The 20072-nt window shown below is 37.7% G+C and overlaps 1 pseudogene; it reads left to right on the top strand.

Annotated features, from left to right (window-relative positions):
* The first annotated feature begins 2641 nt into the window (after positions 1–2641).
* LOC144283833 (metalloendopeptidase OMA1, mitochondrial-like) overlaps positions 2642–20072 on the top strand; it is a 46414-nt pseudogene continuing 28983 nt past the window's right edge.

Below are 20072 nucleotides of genomic sequence, written 5' to 3'. Positions count from 1 at the left end.
GATAAATATGTGTTGTTTTAAGCCACTAAGTTTGTGGGAATTTGTCACAGAAGCAAGCAGAAACTAACATGGGCCTTTTTATCTTTCTTCCTCTTTTTTTTTTTTTCTCTATGGTGAAGTTAGTATCGTATAATAAAGTAACCATAAGACAATCTGAAGTTGCAAATCCTGATTCTGATTCTTGAGGTTAGGCAACATCTCTGTTCCTTCTTTCTTTAGGCTCCTGTTGGGGCACTGCCACCCTCATATTCGGTATTAGAACTCTAGTCTTCATTTGATTCATCAAACAGTTCACCTTTTTATCATATAGGGGTTTTCACATACAATGTCCTCATAACCTGAAGCTTTTCTTTTAACTTTTCACTCAACTGCTTCTTCTTCATTCTTTGCGATTCACTTATACATCTATTCTCAGGGAATCTCTTCTTCTTCTCCAAAGACAGGTACCCCAATTTATCCCATCTCACATATTTTCTTTTCAGTCCTAGGAAGTATCACAGTTAAAATAATAGTTATTTTGTAATTATAAGCTGAGGACTTTGGGACATTACTTCACAATACAGACTTTAATTTTTATTGATTAAGTCAGAAGTGCTTATTTCATGGAGTTAATACAGAGAATAGTGGAAGTAATATATTTAGAATAGTTCTCCAAATACAAACAAACCTTGCTGGATCTACTTGAAAAATGGTTTCCTCTCATTCTGAATGACTAGATTCTTATCTTGAGATCTGTTTTAAATGTAATCTCTTCAGAGGACAGGTGTCTTACTGGAAGCAGGAAGTGAGGAAAGTTTGTCCAAGACTAGAAAGAAATTCCAGCCACCCTACCTACCACACAGGCCTTGTGTGAGGGAAAGAGAGCAATGGGAGGAAGAGATGTCAGAACACCACTTCCTGGCAGATCTGCTGGGGAACAAGAAAGACCCAATGGAAAAGATGGTTGTACGGGATGACTAGACAAATATAAATTCTAATAAAATTTGACTCTGCCCCAAACAGCACAGAAGCAACAGAGAAAACTATAAGAACCAAAGGGACCACAAAGCTCAGACAATGGTGATCCTAGACCAGGGCTGAGGACCATAATGGTGACCCCACAATGACCCACAATCACTGACATAACTCTAAAGACATAAAACCCTCAGGAGAACTGAGGCCATTTTCCTTCAGCAGAGTGGGAACTTAGAAAAGTATATTAAGCTATAGATACACAATGAAGTTATATTTCTCATATATCTCTAGATTGAGCAATAATGCCTACTAAAACTATTCCATAGTCTTTCTCTCCCATTAGTTTCATGAGAACTGGGACAAGAGTTAGCCTGACACATTTCTCATAAACTGATCTTCAATAAAACATTTAGATGAATGACCAGAACAACTATTGACATTCTTACTCCATTGTAGTAAGCATTCACATGTGAATTCACACTATATTTTGCACATTCAAAGAGGACTTTAGGATTATCTTTTTATCTTGTATTTCAGAATTTCTTTTATAAACCTGTGGGGGAGGGGAGGAAGAAAAGATCTCTTGAAAATGTCTAAAATCAAACACGTTTTAATGGAAATTCTTTCCTCTTTGGGAGTGAATCTGAAATTTGGCATACCAATGTATAATCAAGACCAACTTATATTGAAAGTAATACTGAGTTTTGTCTGAGTTCACTGACAATGAAAATATGGCTGGAAAATACAGCTGGACAGAATTAAGGTTGTTTCCTTCCACAGTGGCAAATGAGGTCAGTGTCTGGAATAAGATACTATGTCCAGTTATGTTTAGCCAATCTGGTGAACTGCCTCCAGCCCTACCCCAAAGTATCAAGGTTTGAAGGGCTTTACTACCTCATCCAGCAATTAATCTGCTTAACCAATAAAGAGGACAAATCCTGACTATTTGAAAATGTGGGGTCTTTACTTCTAGAAGCAGTGTTAAAACAATGAATATATATTTTAAACAAAACCAACAATGAAAGATTTTGAAAGTGGGATGCCTGGGTGGCTCAGCAGTTGAGCATCTGCCTTGGGCTCAGGGTGTGTTCCCGGGGTCCTAGGATCGAGTCCCACATCGGGCTCCCTATAGGGAGCCTGCTTCTCCCTCTGCCTATGTCTCTGCCTCTCTCTGTGTGTCTCTCATGAATAAATAAATAATCTTTTTTGAAAAATAAAGAAAAATTTTGAAACTGTTAGTTCAATACCCTCATTTGACAGATGTGGAAACTAAGGCACAGGGAGTGTTCTTACTATGAGAGTTATGGTTATGATACACATCTTCTGAATTACAATCCAAAAATTTTTCCAGACTATTGCTTTTCACTTCATCACAAAGGAAAAAGTATTTAGAAGATTATCCGTATCTTTTGTAAGGCTTGCAAATATATCTGTGCATCTATTGTTTGGTAGGAGATCTTGTGGTTAGGAACAAGCCTGGGCCAAGAGCCATATTGCATGGCTGAAGAGAAACCTAAAAAGATCTTTAATTGTACCATTTTTAAGGTAAACAATTCCTTCAAGTGTGTTTAAAAATCAGAGCAAATGATTCATCTTGATGTGTATCTGGCTACAAAAAAGAATGTATCTCTGGGTGGGATTAGAAAGAAAACCTGTCTTTTTTTTAAAATACAGTATTCCTGCCCAGATGAGAGGAAGGTACTCACAGAGCCTGATTGCTGTGATTTCAGACTACAATCAGTTGACAAGCAAAGAGAACTCTGATGTTCCTGACCTTTCAGGAAGTGTACCGGATATGAGGTAGAGTTGGAAAGAAGCTGATATTTAAGCCAACATGCAGTGATTCTTTAGACATTGGGGGTATTTAGAGTAATTTTCAATTAGTGACGTCAATACCCCACAAAGGAGGTTCAGACAGGAGAGTGGAGAAGTCCAGACAACTTTTGAGAAGCAATGAACTGAAAAAACTTGAAGGCTTAGCTAAAGGAGGCTCCAGTGGTATAAATATGACCTATACGATAGAGGAACGCAGTCCAGCAAGCCAGAAACAGCCCCCTAAAGTGATATTTAAATAAATTATAATGAACATTAGAAATATAAAACATAAGGGGGAAACTTGATAAACGTAACCACATTAAAATTAAAAACACAAATGCTTAATCATTAAAAGATACCATGGAGAGAGTGAAAAAGATAAGCCACACACAGGAAGAAGATGTTTTTTAACACATGTAATGGACAAAGAGCTCATGTCCAGAATACAAAAAGAATTCCTATTTATTAAAATGAAAGAAATGAAAATAAAATGAGAAGAGACACAAACAAGGCATTTCTCAGGAAATAGAAATGCATATGACTATAAACCTATAGAATGTTGCTCAATTGTATAATCAGAGAAACACAAATAAAACCACTAAGCTGATATTTCACATAGAGCAGTTTGATAAAATTATGCAGCTGGATTATATAAAATGTTGATGAAGATGTGGAGCAATGAGACTATTATCCCTTGCTAGTGGGGCATAAATTAGCACAACAGTTTGAGGAGTGAGTAATGAAATTACCTAGTAAATTTGAACATGTTCATGGCATAATACACGACAGTTCCTGTCTTTGGTGTTTATCCTAGGTAAACTTGCACCTGGGCAACAGGCACCAAGATATTGTCAACGCTGTCAGCAAACTCCTGGAAAAGACTAAATGCTCAGCCCAGCTAAATGACTAAATAAACTGCAGTACTCATGAGCTGAAGTAGTAGCCTCAGGAGACAAGAATTCATTCCATTATCAACAGGGGTGAATCTCAAACACATAACGATGGCAAATAAACATATATGATTATCCTACTTACATAAAGGATCAGAATCAACCAAAACTAAATAATTTATTAAGTGCAGATATGTAAGTAGGTGGTAAAAGTACAGAGAAACACAAGGGAATAATTGAGACAAAATTGAGGATTAGAGTTACCCCTTGCAGGGAGGAAAAGATGAGAGAAGATAGATTGAGGGCCATAAAATTGTTGATTGGGTATTGGCTACACAGGTATTTGTTTTATCATTATTATTTAGCCATTCAAATGTGTCCTATCTGCTTCATAATGCTTAATATGTCAATATAAATTAAAAATGCCCCCCAAATCAGTAAGGTGGAGGAGAAAAAGAATAACATGAGTAGTAGATGGGGAAATGAGATTGAATATATATGTAATGAGCAGCCCAGGTGGCTCAGCGGTTTAGTGCCGCCTTCAGCCCGGGGTATGATCCTGGAGACCCAGGATCGAGTCCCATGTCAGGCTCCCTGCATGGAGCCTGCTTCTCCCTCTGTCTGTGTCCCTGCCTCTCTCTCTCTCTCTCTGTGTGTCTGTCATAAATAAATAAAATCTTAAAAAAAAGAATATATATGTAATATATATCCTCTGGATAACCCCAACACCATTCCGCTAACTCAGTTGTGGCTGCTATCTCTCAAGAAAGTTTGTTTTGTTTTGTTTTGTTTTTTTCTTGGTCCAGCCACCTAGTCATTCTACTCAAATCTACCCCATGTATCCCAGCTTAAAAATATTAGTGTGTTTCATGAGAAACCATAGCAAATAATGAGACTCCTATTCTCCTGCTCCTAACCAGCTCATCATGAGCAGTTTCACCGGTGAGAATATATGTATTTTATGTTCGGTGTACCACACACATACAGTTCTAGCAAAAACAGCCTTCTCTAGGGGGATAGGGGATCATAATTAATTTTGCCTACCTTGATAATCAGAACTTCGGTCATACTTGTTAGGAAGATGGGTTTGAATCTGGATCCAATGCTAATTTGCTAATATTTGGCAGTTTAATTTACTCATATGGGCTCATTTCCTCATTTAAATGGAAATAGCAATTCCAGACTGTGCCATTGTGAGAATGCACACAAAACCACAGAGAAGATTCTCCGGCACACCTAAATGACAGCCCTGAAAGAAACTGTCAGATCAGTTCCAACGAGCCTGTATATGTACACAATATTTCATGGAGAGACTTTCCTCCTTTAGACTGACTGAACTTCCCACTATGGTCTGAGAATTTTTATAAAGCCTACCAGAAAGTTAATCTTACATGTGTTCTTGTTTGTTCCCAAAACAAACTCTAAATGATATAGAGGAATACCAATTGCAAATATCTCAGCCCTGAGAATTGAAACACCCTTAACCACTTTGCACATTCTACTGCATTTCTTTATGCCTTGGTTGTTTTTGCATTGCCATGGGTGTTTTTATGCATCCAAGCACGTATCAGGGATTGAGGAAAATGCACAACTCCTAGTTTGCAATCAAATAAAGTTCAGTCTTCATTATCTTTAACTATGTTGGGTCTTTGTTTAAAATTCGCTGAATTTAAGAAGGTTCTCTCTGTCTTCAATACATTCAACAACGACGTTTGCTGGCAATGACTTAGCACCAGGGAATTGTACTGAGTTGTGCCTGTTGCACTGTTCTGCTCTCTCTCTCTCTCTCTCTCCTTCTGTATTACATCTTCACCTCTAAACAATGATCTCTGTGTTCTGCTTTTTGAGCCAAGATGGCCAAGCTGAGATTTATATCCATTCTTTTTGGCAAGAAGGAAATATAAGAAATACCCTGAACTCAATTGTTACACCCTTTAAAAACTGAGGGTTTTACTCTTGAAATATTCTATAATAATGATAGTGGAAGATAAACAAGTATAATTCAGAATGACCCAAGGATTTTTTTTTTCAATTAATGAGAAAGGATAAAATCTGATGAAACTTGATGAGCTGTTCATCGACGTATCTCCTGTGTCTAGATTGGTGTTTGAAATGTGGTCTGTTATAAGGCGGCTATTCAGCAATATTCATTTGAATGAATTGATGCGTTCCTGAATTAATAAAATGGATACATATGTGAACAGCAAATGAAACATTTTGTTCCAAGCTTTGACATGACCCTGAAAACTCTGGTTGATATTGAAGGCTTGATTATTGAGAAAATATGACTCCCTAGGGATTCTTGTCAAGATAATCTTTTAAAAAAAAAAAGAAACACTTTTTGTTTTAGAAGTTTGTGATTTACAGAAAAGCTGTGAAGATGGGACAGAGTTCACGTAAACCTTACACCCTGTTTTCTCTATTATTAACATTGACCATAACTATGGTACATTTGGAACAACTAATGAACCACTATTAATATGGTATTATTGACTTAACACTTAGTTTGGATTTTTTTCATTTTTAGTTAATATGTTCCCAGATCCCACTAAGTGACTCTTCTTGCAAAATGACACAGATCATTTTGATTCCTATTTCATAGGCCTAAGCAAGCTCTGCAGTCATACCTTATTCCCAGAAGACAGGGAAGTGCAATTTTACAAAGCTTATGGAAGGCTAAAGAAATAGAAGTACATTGGTCAACAATACTAAATGATTACTCTGATGAATAATAATTCACATATGCGCTGCAGATTTGCGATTCACAAAGCTGTTGGAGAATGTTAACGAACTTTCATTCTGGGTAGCAGGGACTTTGGAAAGGGAAGAATCCAAGGCTAAATAGCTTGCGTCGAGTCCAAAATTCAAACCCAAAACTTTTGACAATACTCTGATAAAAAATATTATTCTCAGTAAGCCCCAAATATTTCCTGCCTTCATTCTCTACTTTTTGTTCTCATTGACTTAGCCACAGGGAAATCAAGACCCTAGAGCAGGGATCAGCAAACTTTTCTGTAGAGAGACAGGAATTTTTGAGGTTGTGCAGACTACATGGTCTCTGTCCATGTCCTCAATTCTGCTATTTAGAGTGAAAGCTGCAGCAGAGAATACATTAACAAGTGAGCGTGTGCCGATAAAACATGATTTACAAAAGCAGAAGGGTGAGCTGGACTTGTAGCACAGGCCAGTTTACCAGCTGTAGTCCTAGGCACTGGATAAATCTAGACAAAGATCTTGGATATACTGATATGTATATAGTTTGTGATGTATACAACTCAAAACCCATTGATCTGCTTACACCATTATTCTTTCAGACTCTCTGTCAATGTCTTTTTAAGTCTTATGATTATATCACAAAAGTCGTCTCTGTTCTTTGTTAATCTCCTGTTAGCATCATTCTGTATCTTATTGTAATTTATGATTATCTCTGGCCTAATAGAATTGCTTACCTGCCTCCTAAGAAAGAAGGTATAGGCAGATCAAAGTATTTTGAGGTTAGGTTTAGGAATACAGGAAGTTGAAATAAGCCAGATACAGGACCTGGGTCAATTTAAACTATAAAGGGTTAGCAAGACACATGCTGAAGTTTCCAGAAAAAGAGTCACAAATTTCAAAGCCTTCCTATACCGATCTGTGCCATTTTTACCCAAAGATGCCCTTCATGCTTTTGCTATAATCTAACCCAGAGTGAAAAATTACTGAAAGTGACACTTTGAGAAAATGCTTCCAACCTTGCCTTTTATCTTATTTTTTGTATGCGTGATTTTAAAAAATATATACAATTAGAAATCTTGTGTGGTCTTTATCACACACAGTATATCAACAAATGATGGGAGAAGCCAAAAATGTGCTATAGGGAATTTTTGAAAGGCTTTCAGGCGATATTTACATAAATTACTTTCCTCTCTTATGTAATCACAATAAAGAAGTTGGATTGAAACTTTAACATATTTTTTACTATGGAAATATATTTATATACAGTTTGTGAATAACAACACGCTTATATGTAAATGATATATATGTTTATGTATTCCTATGTATATGAACGTACACATAGCTATACGTAAAGTGAAGTTAGGTTTAAAAGGAAACCAGGTTGGTGGATGTAAAGGCTAAGGAAATTTGCAAGTGCTCCCTGTTATATGTGGGGAGCACCTAACACAATGTAATATTTTCATAATGATTAATGAACAGGAGAAGAATATTCTTAAAATTTCCTTGGCTCACTCAGGGCTATATTTAAGTTCCTCTGATATTCTGATATTTGCTCAAATGACAGAATGGAACCCCAATAGGACTTGGCCTCTTGTCCAGTTGTAAACATTTGGTGGGTTAAAATAGGCCTCAGTTCTTTGCAGCCCCTCCCAGTTGTAAACATTTGGTGGGTTAAAATAGGCCTCAGTTCTTTGCAGACCCCAATAAGAGGTCTGTTCTCCTACCCCTTGACTTTCGGCTGGCCTCATGATATGCTTTTAACCAGTGGACTACAGTGGAGGTGATTTTGTATGGCATCTGAGAAAGGTCTCCAGAGGCCTTGTAGCATCTGTACTTGTCTTCTTAGGAAACACTGTCCACCATGTGGACAGAGGGGCAAGTCAACAGTCCACACTCATCACCAGACATGAGAGTGAAGCCTGTGGGAGCCTCTAGCCCCAGGTAGACAACCAGATGACTGTGGTCATGTGTGTGACCTCAAGTGGCCCTAGCAAGGGAACAACCCAGAAAACTGAATAAATCATTGACTGGTGAGACATGATAAATAATTTTTGTATTTGTAACTTTTGTATATGTATATATGGCTTAAAACAAATATATATATATAACATAATATACATATATTTATGTATTTTATATATTTTATATATTTCAGAAATAGTTTCAGAAAAACCCTAAAGATGTTCAGCTTCTGAAATAGGAATATATGCATGGGTGAGTTTGTATTTCTCTATTTGTTCATGTTTATAGGCATAGATGGCAATGCAAATAATAGTGGATCAGAACTACTGATCTATTTATTAGATACCTGATGTGTGTGAGACAGTGTGAGTGTGAGCTGTACATTTATTCAAGCGACATCTTCTGGGGCTATTCTGATATGGTATGTATGAGTGTTAGCCAAAGAACAAGTAATACCCCTCTTCCACTTTGGCACATGAACAATTTAATTTTCTTTTTTTTATTAATTATTTTTTTATTGGAGTTCAATTTGCCAACATATAGCATATCACCCAGTGCTCATCCCATCAAGTGCCCCCTTCAGTGCCCATCACCCAGTAACCCCCACCCCCCTACCCACCTCCCCTTCCACTACCCCTTGTTCGTTTCCCAGAGTTAGGAGTCTCTCATGTTCTGTCTCCCTTTCTGATATTTCCCACTCATTTTCTCTCCTTTCCCCTTTATGCCCTTTCACTATTTTTTATATTCCCCAAATGAATGAGACCATATAACATTTGTCCTTCTCCGATTGACTTACTTCACTCAGCATAATACCCTCCAGTTCCATCCACGTCGAGGCAAATGGTGGGTATTTGTCATTTCTAATGGCTGAGTAATATTCCATTGTATACATAGACCACAGCTTCTTTATCCATTCATCTTTCAATGGACAATTTAATTTTCTATGTCAGTCAGAGAAGATAACATCACAGAAAATATTTGCCATTATAAAATATTAAAAACTAGGGTCAAATGGGTAATAGGCAAAAATAAATAATAAATTAAGGGGGAATATTTGCAACTTATATTTCAAAAAGCTAATGTTCATAAGCTTTTAGAAATTTTTCTAAAATAGGTGAAATTCAAACAATAAAATAGAAACAGATACAGTTACTAAAGTTATGAAACACTTGCATCTAAGAATGTAATCCACAAAAGTCTTGGAGCAAAACTGATATTATATATTTACTGACCAGAGCAATTTTGTTAATTTATCCATTTATTCAAATGACATTGCTAAATATCAGGAACTTTGAAAGGGGGAAAAAAACACATGATTTTTCCCTGAATTAGTGCGGAGCCAAGTGGAAGAGATGGGATAACAAAATGATCAGTATAATAAAGTGGATTAGGAAAGACTAGGTGGCTCAGCCGTTGAGCATCTGCCTTCTGCTCAGGTTGTAATCCTGGGGTCCTGGCATCGAGTCCCACATCAGGCTCTCTGCAGGGAGCCTGCTTCTCCCTCTGCCTGTGTCTCTGCCTCTCTCTCTATGTCTCTCATGAATAAATAAAAATAAAATCTTAAAAAAAAATAATGGGTTAGTTCTAAGTTGTTGAGAGATACAGAGCATTGAATGATTTGAGATATTCTACAAGGAAATCATAGAGAATCCTTCTTACAGGAGGTGAAGCCAGAAATTTCTTAAAGAACAAGTTAGAATTTTCCAAATGAAGGAAGTACCAGAGGAAGGGAGGAAATTATTTGAGGGAAAGTGGTAACCATAGGCAAATGCTCAGAGAAGTAGCATACTGTATGCAAGGAACTACAAGAAGTGTGATAAGAGGCAGAGCTGAAAATGCTAGAAATAAAACTGGAGAGATGTACCTATTCAGTAGTTCCACCCATTCTAGATTTAACCTGAGGCAGCTGGAAGAGGGGAGGGAGGAGGACCCAGCAGGTCTGTAACATGTTAAAATTGGATTTTAAATCCAATTAGAGTGAAGTAAGTCAGTCGGAGAAGGACAAACATTATATGTTCTCATTCATTTGGGGAATATAAATAATAGTGAAAGGGAAAATAAGGGAAGGGAGAAGAAATGTGTGGGAAATATCAGAAAGGGAGACAGAACGTAAAGACTGCTAACTCTGGGAAACGAACTAGGGGTGGTAGAAGGGGAGGAGGGCGGGGGGTGGGAGTGAATGGGTGACGGGCACTGGGTGTTATTCTGTATGTTAGTAAATTGAACACCAATAAAAAAAAATAAATTAAAAATAAATAAATAAATAAATAAATAAAATCTTAAAAAAAACCAAAAAAATAAATAAATAAATAAATAAATCCAATTAGAAATTAAATCCAAAATTGGACTTTAAAAAACATTGTTCTCTGGAGGATGATTTACAGTGATAAAATTAGGAGCTAAGAGACAGATTAGGAAACTGAAGTAGTAGTCCAGCGGAGAAAGGTGTAGGGTTAAAGACCACTCCTCGGTTTAGAGCTCAGTGTATCCATATGCAACTGTAAGGTTTTTATTTTGTTTTTTGTTTGTTTGTTTTGTTTCATTTAGAGAGAGAGAGAGCAGGCGGGGAGGGTCAAAGAGAAGGGGGTGAGAGAGAATCTCAAGCAGGCTCCACAGCCAGTACAAACCCAACACTGGGCTCAATCTCATGACCCTGAGATCATGACCTGAGCTGAAGTCAAGAGTCAGACACTTAACCAACTGAGCCACCTGGTAGCCCTACAGCTATGAGTTTTTTATTCCTTATAGTGGCAGACACATCTAAAGAATAACCAAGATCCCTGCCTCCTTATAGCTTTTTGCAATCTCCTCTCCTTGAGTGTGGGAAGGACTTGTGATTTACTTCTAATCAATAAAATATGGCAAAGGGGATGACTCTGATATCACCCTCATGATTGGGTTAAAATATATGAGACTCTACTTTGCTAATTAACTAACACTAGAGATTCTTCTTGCTATCTTGACAAATTAAAGGGCCATGTTGGAAAAATCCACATGTCAAGGAATTGTGGTAACTTCTAGAAGCTGAGAACAGGTTTGAATGCATAGCCAGCCAGAAGATGTGGCCATCAGTCCTTCAACACAAAGATAAATTCTGCTAAAAACCTATGTGAACATCTTCACATAGGGGTAAGAAGGAGACTTTCAGCAGCCATTCCTTCTGATGAGAATGCAGCCCAGCTGACTGATTATAGCCGTTCAGAAAACCCAGGTAAGCTTCCTGATCCACAGAAACATTGGGATAATAAATGTGCATTGTCCTAATTAAAAAAAATGTGGTTGTTATGCAGTAAGACATAACTAATACAAGTATTTATTATAATGTTAAATGTATTTCTCTGTGTGGACAGGTTCCCCAGAATACAAAATCATTCTGGAGCTGATTTTTTTATTTATATCTGCCAACTTAGCTTTAATGGCCTGCATAACTTGCCTGTCTTTGAGCTCTCCATAATGGTCTGGTAACTCAGATTCAGTTTATGGAAATTGCCCTCAGCAATATATTTAAGTACTTTTGTTTTCAGTGCCAAAAATTCTGGGTTCTTGAGTGATATTTCTAGGAGTATGGCTTAGCTATCAACCAAAATGCCTTTTCTCTAGTGCACTGATCTCGTGCCAAGATGGTAAAGTTCTCCAAATCCCCTGAATGCTTTGATTGATTTTAATTACAGTGAAGTCTATTGACATAAAGCTAAATGCCATTTCCAACAGCAACAGTGTTGCCAAGCATTATCAGAAATCTCTGAGAATCAGGGGAAGTGGCTTCCAAAGGCAAAGCCCATTGAGGGGATTTCTTTGTCAATCAACACCTTCTCAGGCTGCCTCTTTGTTGTATATTTGAAGGGCATTCTTCCATTCTCTAGCTTTGTTCAATCTCCTCTCTGAGTGGCATCTCTTCAGCCTTCTGATATTTTGTCTCAGTTGTGAAGCTATTCTAACCTCTGAGGAGATTAAGAAATTAATGTGCAAGACCATTATAGTTTGATAGCCACCATTCTCAGAAAGCTGCAAGGACAGAAATATGTAAAAATAAAAAGGACACATCTAGAGGTCATTTCAGGGATCTTGTACTATCCCTGGACTATTGCAATGACTTTTGCATGATAGTGACCATACCCAAATATTTCTGTAGCCCTCGTCCAAGTCACAATAACTGATTCTAGTGTGCAATCTAGTGTCTAATTCTGGTAAGAGAATGGAAAATTTTACATGATGAAGTCTTCTCGAGGATGCTCTGAGAATTTGGTATTTCTCAGCATGGCCATAGGAATTGACTCTGGTTTCATGCAAGACATAAACCTTGAAGCGGGTTCCATGTAATGAATAGGATTTAGAGAGATAGAAATTTTGGAAGATTAAATTAAGTGGGATAAGTGCTCATAAGACTACACATTGGGCAGCCCGGGTGGCTCAGCAGTTTAGCGCTGCCTTCAGTCCAGGGCATGATCCTGGAAACCTGGGATTGAGTCCCATGTTGGACTCCCTGCATGGAGCCTGCTTCTGTCTCTGCCTGTGGTTCTGCCTCTCTCTCTGTGTGTGTCTCTCATGAATAAATAAATAAAATCTTAAAAAAGAAAAAAGACTACACATTGCATACAGATGGAAGAAGATGGGTATGGCCAAGTTGAGGATAAGTGTTGATGGCCAAAGACAGGGAGGAACTCTGCCTTATTGGAATGTAATACTGTAATTTCAAAGAAATGGGGATAAAGTGAGGTTATAATTGACTAGAGGGTACTTTAAACTCTTTAGTGAGAATTAGAAGTTTGATTCAAGTATCTCTACCTTAAATTTTACCTTTCCGAGAAAACTCTGCATAGCAGTCCTGTTTGATTTAAGAGCCACTCCTTCATTGTATCATAACTGCATTTTTCACAAGATAATGTAAATAACAATTTACTTGCTTTTCTCTTCCAGTGTTCTCAAGGACTGGAGTAATGACTTCTTTTCTCAAAAAAATGGTGGTGGGTAGGACAAGGATATGGGCAGGGAGAGAGGAAGAAAAAAAAGATGTAAGGTATTAGACCTTAAGGTAAAAAGAACCTCTAATGACATGCCATATACTAGCTTAGCTCTTAAGAAAACCAGTCAAGGGCAGCCTGGGTGGCTCAGTGGTTTAGTATCACCTTCAGCCCAGTGTGTGATCCTGGAGACCCGGGATCGAGTCCCACGTTGAGCTCCCTGCATGGAGCCTGCTTCTCCCTCTGCCTGTGTCTCTGCCTCTCTCTCTGTGTGTGTCTCTCGTGAATAAATAAATAAATAATCTTAAAAAAAAAAGAAAAGAAAACCAGTCAAACTTAATCCTCAGTTTCTTCATCTGAAAATAATAGAATTAATAACAGCTATCTCTTCAAAAGATCCCTGAGAGGGTGAGAGAGGTATTGAATATAATAAGAATACTTCAGAAAATGTAATACTACATGAGTGACTTGTTACTTGCAGGCTCTTTATAAAGTAATGCATTATAGATGCAGTGTTTTGAGAAAACTCATGCTGTGGGGAAAGAAAGACAACTCTAGTTTTACGGATGGTCATGAAAATGTTATTTATATAATAAAATGTTGGAAATCAGCTACATGATCAACAATAGAGAGTTGTTTGAATAAACATTCATTTAGTCACAAATTAGACTATTATGGAGTCAAAGTAATGGGATAGGAGAATCTTCAATTGTTTGGGAAATTAGTAATACTATATGGAAAAGTTTTCAAAATATTAGTCATACGTGGCCATCTATCTGTGTGTTGTCTATGTGTGAGTTCACATAGATGTGTATATATACAAAGACATGCAAACAAATATGTTATGGATTATTTTTCTTATTTTCAATTACCTTTTTTAACAAACAGTTTGTAAGTTGTAAGTAACAGAACCCATCCCCTTCCATACCATCAGCTTGTATTAATCCCATACCAATATTTTAGCTTCAGAACACGGTAGAAAAAGAAGCAGTGATCATTGTCAGCATGAAGATCTATGTGGTACAAAGTCCTCCTCAGAAGAGGAAGAGGGTGACAGCTGTGTGAGCAATCCACCTTCTCGACCACAAAAATGTCTATGACAGTGTTACAAACACTTTTTAGAAAGAAAATAAATAGTAGCAGATAGGTCCTGGTGTGTGAGAGATTGGAACAGAGTAGCATAGACTCCATTCCACTTTGGACTGGTTGCTCCTATTTTCAACTTGACTCTAGAGCAATGAAAGTGAAGGAGGCCTGGAAAAGAAACCATAAGACTTGGTTTCGGCCAATTCTGTCTTCAACTAGCTGTATGACTTGAGGCATATTGCTTCAAGTTGCTTCCTTGTCTATAGGGAGTAGAAGTGCCCCCTGACTCTGAAACATTTTGTTTTTGTTTTTGTTTTGTTTTGTTTTGTTTTTTGAGTATGGGAATATATTAATCCGGCCACACACCATCCTGTATTCTCTTTCAATATTTATTTATTCAGAACACAGGGAGTGTCTCACCCTTTTTCAAAGGACCATCTGAGCCAAGTAGAACAAAGGAAAACTATAACGTGTTGCATTATGTGCTGGAGTTTATTAACTAGTTTCTGCATCCCAACAACCCAGTGAGGTTACAAACTAGTAACCACTTTATACATAAGGAAAGGAGGCCCCATGGAATAAAATAACAGCACATAGTTGAGGAGAAATTTACACCCACATACATCTGACTCCACAGACAGTGACTTTCCCACTAACTATACTTCTGTGTTTCTGAACTCATTTTAAATGATGACTTGAAATTCCTAAGGGTAGATGTCTATCTTGCATGGGTATCAGAATGTACTGGATAAATATTTGTTTAAGGAAAGGATGTAAGAAAGAGAGAAAAAAAGAACACTGTAAGGATTTCTGAACTGTGTAGGCTCCCCTCCACCCCCCAAAAAATGAAGGAAGGAAAAGAAAACAAGGGGAGGGCAGTAGGGAGAGAGGGAAGGAGAAAGGAAGGAAGAAGGAAGGAAGGAAGGAAGGAAGGAAGGAAGGAAGAAAGAAAGAAAGAAAGAAAGAAAGAAAGAAAGAAAGAAAGAAAAAAAGAGAGAAAAGAAAAGCAATTTTTAGGACAATAACGATTCAAATGCTTCTTCAGCAAAAACGGATGGATGCACTGAGGATGAATTAGCCTCATTGTTCAGCATTTTCCACATAGGTTTGATGTCAGATTCTTCTTCTTTTCTAATGGGGTCTATGGTGGGAGGCCAAGGGGGAGGCTAGTGATTGTATTTAATTATGTTCAAAGAAAGTTAGAGAATACTCAGCAGATGTCAGGCTTACAGCTGGGATCCCATAACAAATGCTGCTCTGCTATCTCGCTTTCTATGTTCCTGCAGCAAAGCAGGGCCCTGAAAATGCCCAGCAGACACATTGGCTGGGGCTGAGTGAGAAAAGATAACAAATCTTAAGGAAACATGTTGCTTATTATTCCTCATAATGAGAGCTGCCAGGGAGTACACTGAGCAGGCCTCCGGCTGATACCAGGATACAAAGGATCTTAATGCATCCCACACAAGGATGTCATTTGCAATCTGGAGCAACAAAAGAGATGGAAGGTAGGCCTTGTTTCTTGATACTGTATATCCCAGGGAGGACAAATAACAACCACACAGTTTGCTTTCCCAAGCCCCACAGGCATTCAAAAGAAGCCTGTTGACTGCAATTAGGATACCCCAGCTCTTAAAAGTCAACCTTCCCAGCAGGCAGTGAGATTCTATCATGGGCCATACAGCCTGGGCATGTTTCAGATTTAGCATGGAGGCAGACTCATGGAAGGAGATGACGAGAAAGAAAACCCTAATGACTTAAAATTCACAGCCCCCTCAAGGGGGGTCTCCACTGATGCCTCCCAGATAGAATAGGCTAGTTTCACACTTTGTAGAGAAACATGCACACACACACACACACACACACACACACACACACGATTTTCTTTCTAGTCCTACCAAACTAGGCCCACCTATGTGATTACCTACACATGGCTTCCCTAAGAGCTAGCGTTCATCTCTCCACCTAAAGGCTTTTTCACATGGGAGTGCTCTAGTGTAGGTCAGGTGAGAAGTTCTGGGGAGCTAAGGCCCCAGGATTTATCCTCAATGGATGAAGAGTAGAGTGTGTCAATGAATGTCCCAGATTCCTCATAGGCAGTAGGGCAACACTCTGGTGTATTCTGTATCTCCTGGTGAATCCAAAGCCAAACTGAGCCCTAGATATCACCACTGTGATATTTTGACATCCATGACTGGCTTTTCTCCTTTCCCTATCTCCCCTAACCATTCTCTCACCTCGATTCCTGAGTGTGCATCCCAATTCTTATTTGCACTTGTCTCAGGCTCTGCTTTTGAGGGAAATCAAATTCAGGGAGTTGGCCAAGAGATTTTAGATTTCCTTCCATGCTTCCATTTATAAACCTAGAGGCACCCCACTGTCTATGGAATAGGTAGAAAAATCTCACAGGGATATCTGTGATTCATCTCAGAAAGATACTATGTATCGAAAACACATTAATTCCAGAATGCTGTTTATGATTTCATTTTTTTAAGTCTTAATATATAGGCTTACTTCAATCTGAATTTCTCACTTAGCTGGTGTATATTTTTCTCCTTTGCCTTCTTTAAGTGACTCTTTACTTAGTAAGGCTTTTTATGATTTCAAAAATAGGGTGGAGTCTCCCTCTCTACATCAGCATAACCTTTTGCAGATACCTCTATTAAAACCATTTACAGCCTTCACCACAAAACTATGAGTAGCTTCAGAATAGACATTATTTTTTTCTTATCATTGTATTCTCAATTTCTATCACAGTGGCTGATATTTAGTAGATGCTTAATCAAAGTGTGTTGTTTGGCTAAATGAATAAAAAAATGAAATATCCATGTTTGATTTTCAAGGGCAGGTTTTGATGACTTTGCTACTCTCCTTTCCAATTCTAGGAAATGATACAATTTTCTATCCTAGGTTATCTATGGAGTCAATAATATTTTCTCAAAGATAAGTGACATATAAAATATTACAACTTACCAGACTGGATACGTTGCTGAAATTGATTGTGTCTTCCTTTTATAGTGTATGTATCAGAATAACATACTCCATACTGATACCCAACACAGAGAGGGGTGATGACTAAGGCAATGAGCTTGGTGAGTGAGACTTGGTGAAACAGAGGGACTTTTGGAACCACAGGACCTAAATTCAGCTCATGGTTTTGCTAGAGATTTTAATCAACCTACTTGAGATTTCTGCTTCTGGGAGAGCCTCTTGGTTTCTGGTCAGGTCATGATCTCAGGGTCGTGAGATTGAGTGCCACGTTGGGCTCTGCTCAGCACAGAGTCTGCCTCTCTCTCTTCCTCCCTCCCCCAGCTTATGCTTTCTCTCTCTCATATAAATAAATAAAATCTTTTAAAAAAGGTTTCTGCTTCTGTATCTATAAAATGGAGATAGTATTTAATTTCCAATGTATATTAAAACGTTTAATGAAACATAACACACAAATGAATTTTGTAAAATACCATGTAGTAGTCACATATGTGTGCATGCATACATGTGTCTTTCTCTAAATATACATATATTTACATATATACAAATATATGCATATATTTACATGTTTATAATTCTTATAATTTTAATGATAAATGCTTTATATAAAATAGGTCTTTAGGAGCCAAAATGAACACCACAAAATGCAGCCTAGATATTTAGGGTTTGATATGGAGCCAGAAATTTGGGTAGAATTTTGCTTTTGAGCTGCATCCCAAATAATGAGAACCTATCTTGGTTTTAAAGACCTCTGGAAAAGCACCTCCATTGCTCAGATATCCTCACAATTTGAAGTGGGAAATTTAGGTACTGTATACCTGAATATATAAAGCAGTGTAAGCACATGTATTTTTTTCAAAGTATTTGGGAAGAAATTTCTGGGATTGAGATAGCACAAATACAGTTTTCTTGTTCTAACAAAAGTTGATTCCAGAACTGGCACTTGATATCTTCCTCACTTTCATGGAATAATTCAAGTGGTTTCCCAGGGTGTTGCAAAATTTAATACTTCTGGTTGTGATTATTTCCAGGAAGAAGATTGTTCCTGCAAGAAAATGTGCCAGCAGTGCTATATGGCATGTAGAGTTATGCAATCCCACACACTGACCAGAATGGGATATTTGTGTGCGTATTCAGCAGCTAGGATTTATGGGATCCTGTGTGTCATAGGTCTGCACAAAGTTTAGTGATGCAATGAAATGGGGCAAACAGAAATGCCCTGGGAAAGATGAGTGAGCCAGCAACCACAAGTATAGAAGGAAGTCTAGTCCATCCATATAATCCCAACGCAAAAAAAAAAAAAAAAATTAATGACAAATGATTTTCTAGAAGCATTTATTATGAGATAGGGAAAAAGTAGATAACGAAGTTTACTATAGGGATGGGAATTCAGAGCAAGTAATAGGCATTGAGGTAGAGGGTAGGTATTAGCACAACTCTGCAACTGAGTAAAAATGTCACAAGCGTAAAGGCAAAGAGCCAAGGCCAGAACTTTAGTTTCTTGCAACTGGCTTGAAAAGAATAATTTTGGATCCCAGTTTTAGAGGTACGGAACCACAAATTTAAAAAGTTAAGTACAAGGAAGAAAATAGGGATCTGGTTACCAAATAGGAAATACCAAAGAGGTCCACATCTCAGAAATAGAGCTGAACTGGGTACACAATTAGTGCTTGAGGCTGAGTACTAGAATACTAGTTATAATTGTTCTGTCTTGAGTTAAAAGATCCCGAAGGACTCAGCCCAGATCAATCCTCAAAGTTAGACTGAACTTGCTCTGGTTTGGAGAAACAGTGCGAGCAAAGACTAGCAGCCAAGCAGAGACTTGTATTGTGGATACTACGGTATGAAAATAACAAGTGTCCCTCATAGCATAAAGCATTTTCTGTGCCTCACTGATTAATCCTTCAGAATCACCGTCTTTGAGAAATCAGACCTCATGTCCTAAGCTTCTATAGCTTCTTTTTAAGAGACGATTTTTTTCCTTTTCCTTCTAGAGTTTTGAGATTAGATCTATCAGGGATCTTGTCTTGAAGGCTAAAGTAATGAGTTATTCAAGTTTCATGGTGGAAATTATCCTTTCCCAAATCCAATTACATTCCAGCTGGCAAATAGCACTGGCTGTCTCAAAACCCAAACATCTGGAAGAAGGTTTGAATTGGCCATCTCCCTGCCTCTTATGTCTGAAACCTTTTTGATGGTAGGTTAAGAAACACGGTTTTGGCTGGACAAGATAAATATATTTTTTTAACCATTAAATCTCTGAAGTACCATAAAGTGGACCAAATAAGATATAGAAGTCACAAAAGCCATAAATCCCTAATTTATTTAATAATTGTATCCAACTGCGAGACTGAGACCAACAAAACCATGGATTTGTTTTTAAGACATCATATGTTGTGACTCTAAAAGATCAAACTGACAATTCATTTATTTGTGGGCTACTCAGTTAACTAAAGAGTTCAGCTATCCAAAAAGGGTGATCTGAACAGAGCTGTTGTTTGGACCTTATGTTGACCCAGAGACTGGAAGGAAGACCTGAAATTAAATGTTCACATCTAATCTTGACCTCCATTCTTTAAGGATTTCTTTCTTAGGTTTAGCAGGAAACACTGCTACAAAGAAATGCTCAGTTTGAGAGGCTACTGAGCTGTTTACTAACTCTGAATACCAACAACCTCTTTATACCTTCTGGTCCTTGGTTTCT

This window comes from Canis aureus, chromosome 14 (genome assembly GCF_053574225.1).
Source record: "Canis aureus isolate CA01 chromosome 14, VMU_Caureus_v.1.0, whole genome shotgun sequence".
Classification (NCBI taxonomy): Eukaryota; Metazoa; Chordata; class Mammalia; order Carnivora; family Canidae; genus Canis; species Canis aureus.
Note: the sequence above shows the minus strand (reverse complement) of the source record. Positions and strands in the feature narration are given on the sequence as shown.